Genomic DNA, 8066 nt, shown 5'->3' on the forward strand with positions numbered 1-8066 from the left:
ATGCAGATTTGATTCAATATATCTGAGATGGATCTCAAGATTATGTATTATAGGCCCCAGTTTTTTAACTCTCCATCCATCCATCTCCTTTAAAATTTTTCCACGAAGGGACAAAGTAGTGTTGATCCCCATTATTCATGGATTCTGCACTTTGAATCTGCCTACCTGCTAACACTACCTGTATGCCCCAAATTAATACTCATGTCACTCCCACAGTTGTTTGCAGACATGTGCAGTGGCAAAAAACTTGAGTTCCCAGCTGAGGTTGAATAGGCAATATTCTGCCTTCTTGTTTCAGGTCTTATCTGAGAAACAAGTGTCTTTTTTGCAGTCTATTTAGTGCCTTTTTTTTTTCTTGGCATTTTTGCACTTTTTATTGATGATTTCAGTGTATATAAGGCCCCAAGCATTGTGCAGATGTTCGGTCTGGTGTTCCCAAACACAAGAGGGCTGTGATGTGCCTTACACAGAAAATACATGTGTTAGATTTGTTCCTTCAGGCATGAGTTATGGTGCTGTTGGCCAGGAGTTTGATGCTAATAATTCAACAATATGTATTAAGTGAGGTGACTTTAAACAGAAACACATGAAACAAGGTTACATATTGATCTGTTGATGAAAATGTTATCAGAGGCTCACAGGAACCTAACCTGTACTTCCCCTGGGAAGTACCAGTACTTGCACTGGTTCTATATTTACTAAAGCCTTATTCATGGTGACTTTATAGACCATAACCACCGCAAATAACGAGAATCAGCTGTGTTATTTCTCCATTCCTTGACACTTAGTTCAGCCACGTGACTTGTTTGGTCAATAAAGTAGGGCAAGCATAATGGTGTGTCTGTTCCAAGCCAGGCCTTAACGAGCTCTGGCTTGCACTTCTGCCATTGCCTTGAGAAGAATGTGCTGGGCCTAGCCTGCTGGTGCCGGAAACACAGCAAAAGACACCTTGAGCACCACCTCGGCTGAGCCCAGCCTAGACTGGCCAACCCACTGCTAACCCTTGAGAAACGTAAGCTAAATAAATATTTGCTTGTAGCATGACATTGGGAATTTGTGTGTGTGGGGGGGGTAGTCAGTTTGTTTTTACAAATTAATTAGCAGCAATTAATTACTATACCTGCCAAAATGTTAAATCATCAAATTAAAAGGAATAGCTAGGTAATTGATACATTTGCCCCAAATTCTAATAGCCAAATAAAGATGTGTAGTTTTACCGCTAGAAATTTTTAAAATGTGTATGTTAACACAACTTTGTTAGTGACCTGTTCAACTATGTTAACTAAGCGAGATGTTATTATCACAGTGAAACAATAATATATATTCAGACTTGATTCAGCCTTTACTCTTCAAGAAAAACTTTGACATTTCTTATACATTTGTTTGATCCTCACTACAGTCCAACAAGCAGGTGAGAGAGAGAGAGAGATGTCACCATGTTACAAACACAGTAGCTACGACTTGGAGAGTTTAAGTTGTTTCACAGGTGGCAGAATGTGACTTCAATCTAGATTTCCTGCAGCTAGATCTAGGAATTCTTTTCAAAGCAGGAAAGAGACCAGAGAAGTGAACACACTGACAAGTTAGAGAAGGGTGCTCAGAAGATAGGCTGGGGATGGGAGGAGGAGGCTACAAACGATACCAAAGTATCGTTGCAATAGCAGGTGCCAGAATTCCTCTGAACTGTCCATTCAGAAAAATTTCACACCATTGATGAACCACTTAGGCTGGAGACTGAGACCCAGGGATGTCCGAGTCAGTAGGAAGACAAGCAGCAGCAGATCATTTCTACACGTCTCTTCCAGGGAGAAGAGTGTGTGGAGGGCTGGAGAAGGAAGGGGAGAATAAGAGAGAGGATGAGGAGAAGGGGAATAAAAAGAAAAAAGGAGGTGAGGAGCATGAGAGAGGAGCCTAAAAGAGAGAAAAATCCCAGAACTTAATGCATTGCAGGATATCTCATTTTATTTTCATTGATCATGAATGAGTTTTGACATTTTTCAAGTTGTTTTTAGCTATAACTTCACATCTTTTCATCCTCGATCCATCCTAAAATTCTTTCTTAAAGCTCCTGTAGTATCTATTATGTATTCCAGCGCTTCCCAATCTTTCCCTCCATGTGATACAGATAAGCGATATCATATAATCCATGCACTTTTATTCACTTTAATACTGACAGATTGATTTCAATGGTTGTCAAAGAATATCAAGGTTTGTCACCATTTCCTACTAGACTAGACTCATGGATTCATTTTCTCAGCCACTGATGAAAATTCAATAACTTCTATTCAAAAACAGCAGGGTGTTTCTGACAAAGGGATGTTCAATGTCTTAACAAAAGTACTTGTGACTCAAAACCTCTTCTCTCATCCTTATAAGGTTTCATTCTTATATTCTGAGGGATTTGGTGATTTATCCAACCTTAAACTAGAATAAGCTACATTTTGTTTTATCTACTCAGGGCTATCTACCTTTTTTTTTTTTAGGAACTGTAAACTATTGGGTTGTTTTCTAAGAAAATATGGATTTTTGGTCATTACTCCAAGGAACCATATTTGCCTTACTGATACAAGTTTACACCCATTGTTCTATTTCCATACCTAGTAGCTTTTTGTTGTGCCAAATCAGAGAATAATCTTTTTAAAGACATTTTAAATGACAGTTAAACATAGCAACTATACAGCCAACAATAACCATAACTCAATAGAAGTGCTGATCAGCAATGACCAAGTTCATGCATGCACTTGCAAAAACAACTGAGTCACAACTGGTGCCTGGCTACCTGTCCCTATAAGAAGCCATTTGATGCAATGTGCATCGTGATTGCTGCGATGTTACATGTGAAAAAATACGAATCTAACAATGGATGAAATGCAGCATTTGTATAACACCTGACAATCAAATAACCTTGTCATCACAGTGTTAACCAGCTCAGGAAATCTTCCAGGCTCAGGCCCACCCAGTTTTTCCCTAGAACTCTGGGGATCAATTTCTCTATATACCTGTAACTCATTCGTGGTATACCACTGTGACTACTCACTGTCTTATACTATTGATCTGAATAGGAATACATCTAGTTGTCTTCCTACTGCATGGATATGGGTCCTGTCATCACCTGCCTTGAGCCTGCATTGCATTGCCAAACCACCAGTGCAAAACATAGGCTTTTTGCAGTACTTAAGAACATATCCTAACCTTAAATTATTTGGCCTTATCTGCCTGTGGGACAGCTTAATAATTCTCCCCACTTGATCAGAAGTCATGACTACCATAATCTAGCTATGTTTCTATAAACCAGGCACTTAACCTACTTAGGTCTCATTTTAAATAAGAGGCTTTTATAAGGTCACTTTCAGCCAAAAGTTGAAACCTGTGTCTTGAAAGTTTCAGATAAATGTGCGAATTGGGCAGATGAAATGACAGAGGAATGTAAAACCTATCTAAATGTATTCTTACTCAGTTTTTGATATAGTTTGTTTTGTTTTCTTTGGTTTTAAATACACGGGTAGGCCAGGTTGGCCGAAAGGCTAAGAATATGTGTAATCTTCTTTAAACTCTAAAACCTCTATGAGTGTAGGATCAGTGATCATGGTTTATTCTCAATTCTGCATCTTTGCTTATGTTCCCATTGATGACTACTGCTATCTCCCACTGCCCTACCCCCACCGTAACACACACACACACACACACACCACCACCACCACCACCACCACCACCACTACCATCATCATCATCACTCATATTCTTGAATAGCATGGAGAACAATTAGAACATTCAGTTAGCACAAGACAGCTGGGAAGGATTTAAACACCTTCTCTGGGAGCTCTGTGTACCCCTGGAGTTCTCTGAAATTAGATTGCAGACTGTGAATTAAAAGCGGAGTTGGAAGTTTTCCCTATTAGCTAGATGATGTTGGTTAAGATTCTCGAACTTCAGTTTTTTTCATCTTTAAAATGGAGATAATGCATGATATAGAGGGGCGCCTGGGTGGCTTAGTCAGTTGAGCGTCTGACTTTCGCTTAGGTCATGATCTCGCGGTTCGTGGGTTCGAGACCCGCGTCGGGCTCTGTGCTGACGGCCGGCTCAGAGCCTGGAGCCTGTTTCGAACTTCAGTTTTTTCATCTTTAAAATGGAGATAATGCATGATATAGATAACTTACAGGTTTCTTTTGAGAACTGAATAGCATGATGGTGATCATAGGAACCAATATAAATGTGCTTTACATATGTGATCTCATTTAAACTTTAATAAAAACTGTGTAAGTCAAACGTGAATAGCCTCAGTTTTACAGATTAGAAAGCTGTTGTTCAGGAAGGCCACCTTTACTGAAGTCACACAGCTGAGTGGGAGAAGACAGATTTAGATTCAGATTCAGGCCTACGTGACTCTAAAGCTTCCAGCACTGTCAGGGTTTCCTATCACTGCTGGAACAAGTTTCCACAAATCTGTGGATTAAAACAACAGCAATTTGTTATCCTACAGTCTGAAGGTCAGAAGTCTAAAATGGGTCTCAGTGGGCTAAGGTCAAGGTGTTAGCAGGGCTCTACTCCTGGATGGGAGAATCCATTTTCATTCCTTTTCCAGCTTCAAGAAAAGAAATGCCTACCTTGGCTCTTGCCCTCCACCACTGATATTTTCTCTGTGACTCCGACTCCTCTGTCACTATCTTCTACATATAAGGATCATTGTGACTACACTGGACCCACCTCAGTAATCTGAGAACATGTCCTTATTTTAAGATTCTCTGAGGAGCACCTGGGTGGCTCAGTTGGTTAAGCATCCAAGTTTGGTTCAGGTCATGATCTCAGAGTCTGTGGCTTCAAGCTGTGCATCGGGCTCAGTGCTGCAGAACGGAGCTTGCTTGGGATTCTCACTCTCACCTCTTTCTCTATCCCTCCTGGACTCGCACTTTCTCTCTCAAAATAAATGAATAAACTTAAAAAAATTCTTTTTATAAAGATTCTCTGATTTGCAAAATTAATTCCATCTGTAAATTTAATCCTCCCTTGCTATGTAACACAATATTTTCATAGATTCTGGGGATTTGGAAGTGAATATATGTTAAATTAATTAAACACAGAGGCCATTAGACCAGGGTGGCTCTAACGCTGTGGCTCTAATGCCTATGTAAGCAAACCAAAAATCTGCACCTACAAATTTCTCAAGGTTTGGGGATCAAAACACTAAGGACAACCAAATCATAACTAGCCAACTAGGCTTTAAACCATCGCCAATCAATATTTTCCTTACTTTGCTTCCACCATTTCTCTATGGAATCTCTGCCTGAGCTTCTGTCAGCAGAATGTTCCTAACCAACTTCTGGGTTGGCACTGCCCAATTAGAATCGATTTTTGCTCAAAAGAACTCTTAAAATTTTTTAATAGGCCTCAGATTATCTTTTCACACATCTTTGGGGGCCCACTATCCACATCCACTGACTGTATAGAATAGTAGAGTACGTATTAGTAAATGTATTTAGTGGATATCTGTTATTTTTATTCCTTCAGTATCTTTTCATTTAAGTTTTGTTGCATTGTCCTCACCTCAATCTCCTAGGGAACATCTTCTTATCCCTTTTGTTGCTAGTGAGTCTGCCAATTACATGATTCTACCTCTTGTGGCCATGATAGGGGCCATGATAGGGAGCATAGGTAAAGAATAGTAATGTACCACCCTAGACCCAGTATTGGGCCAGGGGTAAGCATACGACCCAAAATGGCAAATTGGTCCCCATTTTTAAGAATTGAGATAGAAGACCAGTTTTCTTTTTCTCTTTGGATTATGAGCCACAGGTTATGAGTTCAGAGATGCTAGCGGTCATGTATCTAGAGGCAGATACCCTGTCCTACAACATATGGAGAAACCTAAGAGAATGAAGGTGACAAAGTGAAGGTCAGATCACAGTTGAGAAACAGAGCTTAGGCCCTTTACTATTCAAATCTCATAATTCCATGAGATTCCTGCAGTTGGCTTTACCCTTACATTTCAGAGGTACGTCTGAAAAAAAAAAGAGCTCCAAAAAATGTTTTCTTATTTATGTCTTACTTACACATAATCACAAAAAGTTAATATATCTTTAATTTTAGCATTTTTCTTGACTCTGTTCATAAAATCTATGTTTTCCAAGTCTGAAGCTTGCATAAATTCTGGTCTTTTATAAGAATGAGGTCTTAAAAATAAAGTTGATCATATATGCTGGGAAAGTATCAGGAGCACAAGAATAAGATTAACAATCTGCCAAGATTGGCCTGAACACTACTGACATCTTATTCTCCCCAAATCTTATCAATAGATTTTTGAAAAGGGACACTTATGTCTAAAAAAACAAAACAAAAAAACTTTTTGTGTGAAAAACACAAAAATTAACTTTTTAACATATGTCATCTTTTCACTTTTTGGAAGTATTTTTATGTAATTAAGGAGCGTGCAAGTGTGTGTGTGTGTGCACACGAGTGTGTGCAGGCATACAGACCTTCAAGGAGCATAATCCCAACATGGATCATAATCTGATGGCAACCAAGAACTTCAGAGAAATATTCCCTGACAAATAGAATTGATGCACATACCAATGGGATGCATCGGCAGTGTCCTGTCTTTCTAGAGTTTCTTTCATAGGAAAGAAATCACTGGATTAATTCAGGGACTATATTTCCAATCCAGTTAGTACTTTTAATCATGTCCAATAACCTTGAGTCAGTGGCTGTTTGGTACAGATTCTCAGTGTTACATGCCAGGCCCAATTCTAGGAGTTTTACATGCATTAACATAATTCTCCCACGATCCTATGACAGTGTTTGCAGTAGTTAGACCTTTAAAGATCCTCTTCCCCCTAAGAGTCTCCTACCCTGGTTATTTGATTAGATACTAATCTGGGTACTGCTCTGAAAGGATTGTGCAGATATTATTTAAGGTCGTGGAACTTGAGATGCAGCGATTATCCTGGATTATCCAAGTATGGCCAATCTAATCATTTGAGACCTTAAAGGCAGAAGTTACTCAAGCTGGAGTCAGAGATTGGTGAAGGAAGACAAGAGAGGATAGCTGATGCCCAAGGGGAGGTCAGAATGATTCAAAGTGTGAGGAGGACTTGACCTACCATTAATGGCTTTGAAGGCCAAGGGAAAGGGTCACAAGCCAAAGAATGCTGATGTCCTTTAGACACTGTGAACCCCCATCCAAACGCTAGCAAGGAAGTGGGGCCTGCATAGAACTGAGGTCTGGCAACAACCAGGAACAGGTTCTCCCTCAAGAGTCTCCATTGAAGAACCACTGCAGTCCCAAGGACCCTTGACTAGTGTGGTTCTAGATTTGAAGAGACTGAGCAGACACAATAACTAAATTCAACAAGTAGTTCTTGATTAGATTCTGGGAGTGGATAGGGTAGTTTTAAAGAATGTTGTTGAGACCACTGGAGAAATATGAACTTGCCGCACGTGTTATATCAAAGTATTTTGTCAGTGTTATATCTCCCAAGTGTGGTAGTATTGTGACTCCTTAAGAATACTATATACTCAGGCGTTTAGAGACGAAACGCCATCATTCCTGTCTATGTAGCTAGGGGAAAAGCAAATGGGTAAAATGTTAAGTTGCTGAATCTGGATGAAGGGTATACAGATGTTCACTGAACTGCTTTTGCAACTTTTCTCCAAAAAGCTTTTTTTTCATTTTTTAAAATAAAAACTTGGCAAGGAAAAAATATTGCTTTAGATAGTGTGCAGAATGAATGTGAGATGCGTAGGAGGAAAGAAGACCAGATGAGAAGTTATTCCCGCGGTCAGGTACTCCAGGCTTGGAGTAGGACAGTGGCTGCGTGTTAAGAAAAGCTTCCCCACCCCACGCGCACCTGGGCCAGTGCAGTAAATCCGCGCGACAAAAGCTAATCATACAACTATATATGTAACGAGAGATCCCACGGGCATCTCCCAGCCCAACGACTTGTATGCGGAAAAGAGTGTGGTGGTCCAGCTGTTTTCAAACTTGGTGGATACAGGACTCGAGCAGCAGCCAGCTCACGCGCGCACCTAGCGCAGTGGCCCCAGAGGGAAGAGTCCACGTCTGCAAGTCAGAA

Source organism: Hyaena hyaena, unplaced genomic scaffold (assembly GCF_003009895.1).
Source record: "Hyaena hyaena isolate Hyena2069 unplaced genomic scaffold, ASM300989v1 scaffold_1073, whole genome shotgun sequence".
Classification (NCBI taxonomy): Eukaryota; Metazoa; Chordata; class Mammalia; order Carnivora; family Hyaenidae; genus Hyaena; species Hyaena hyaena.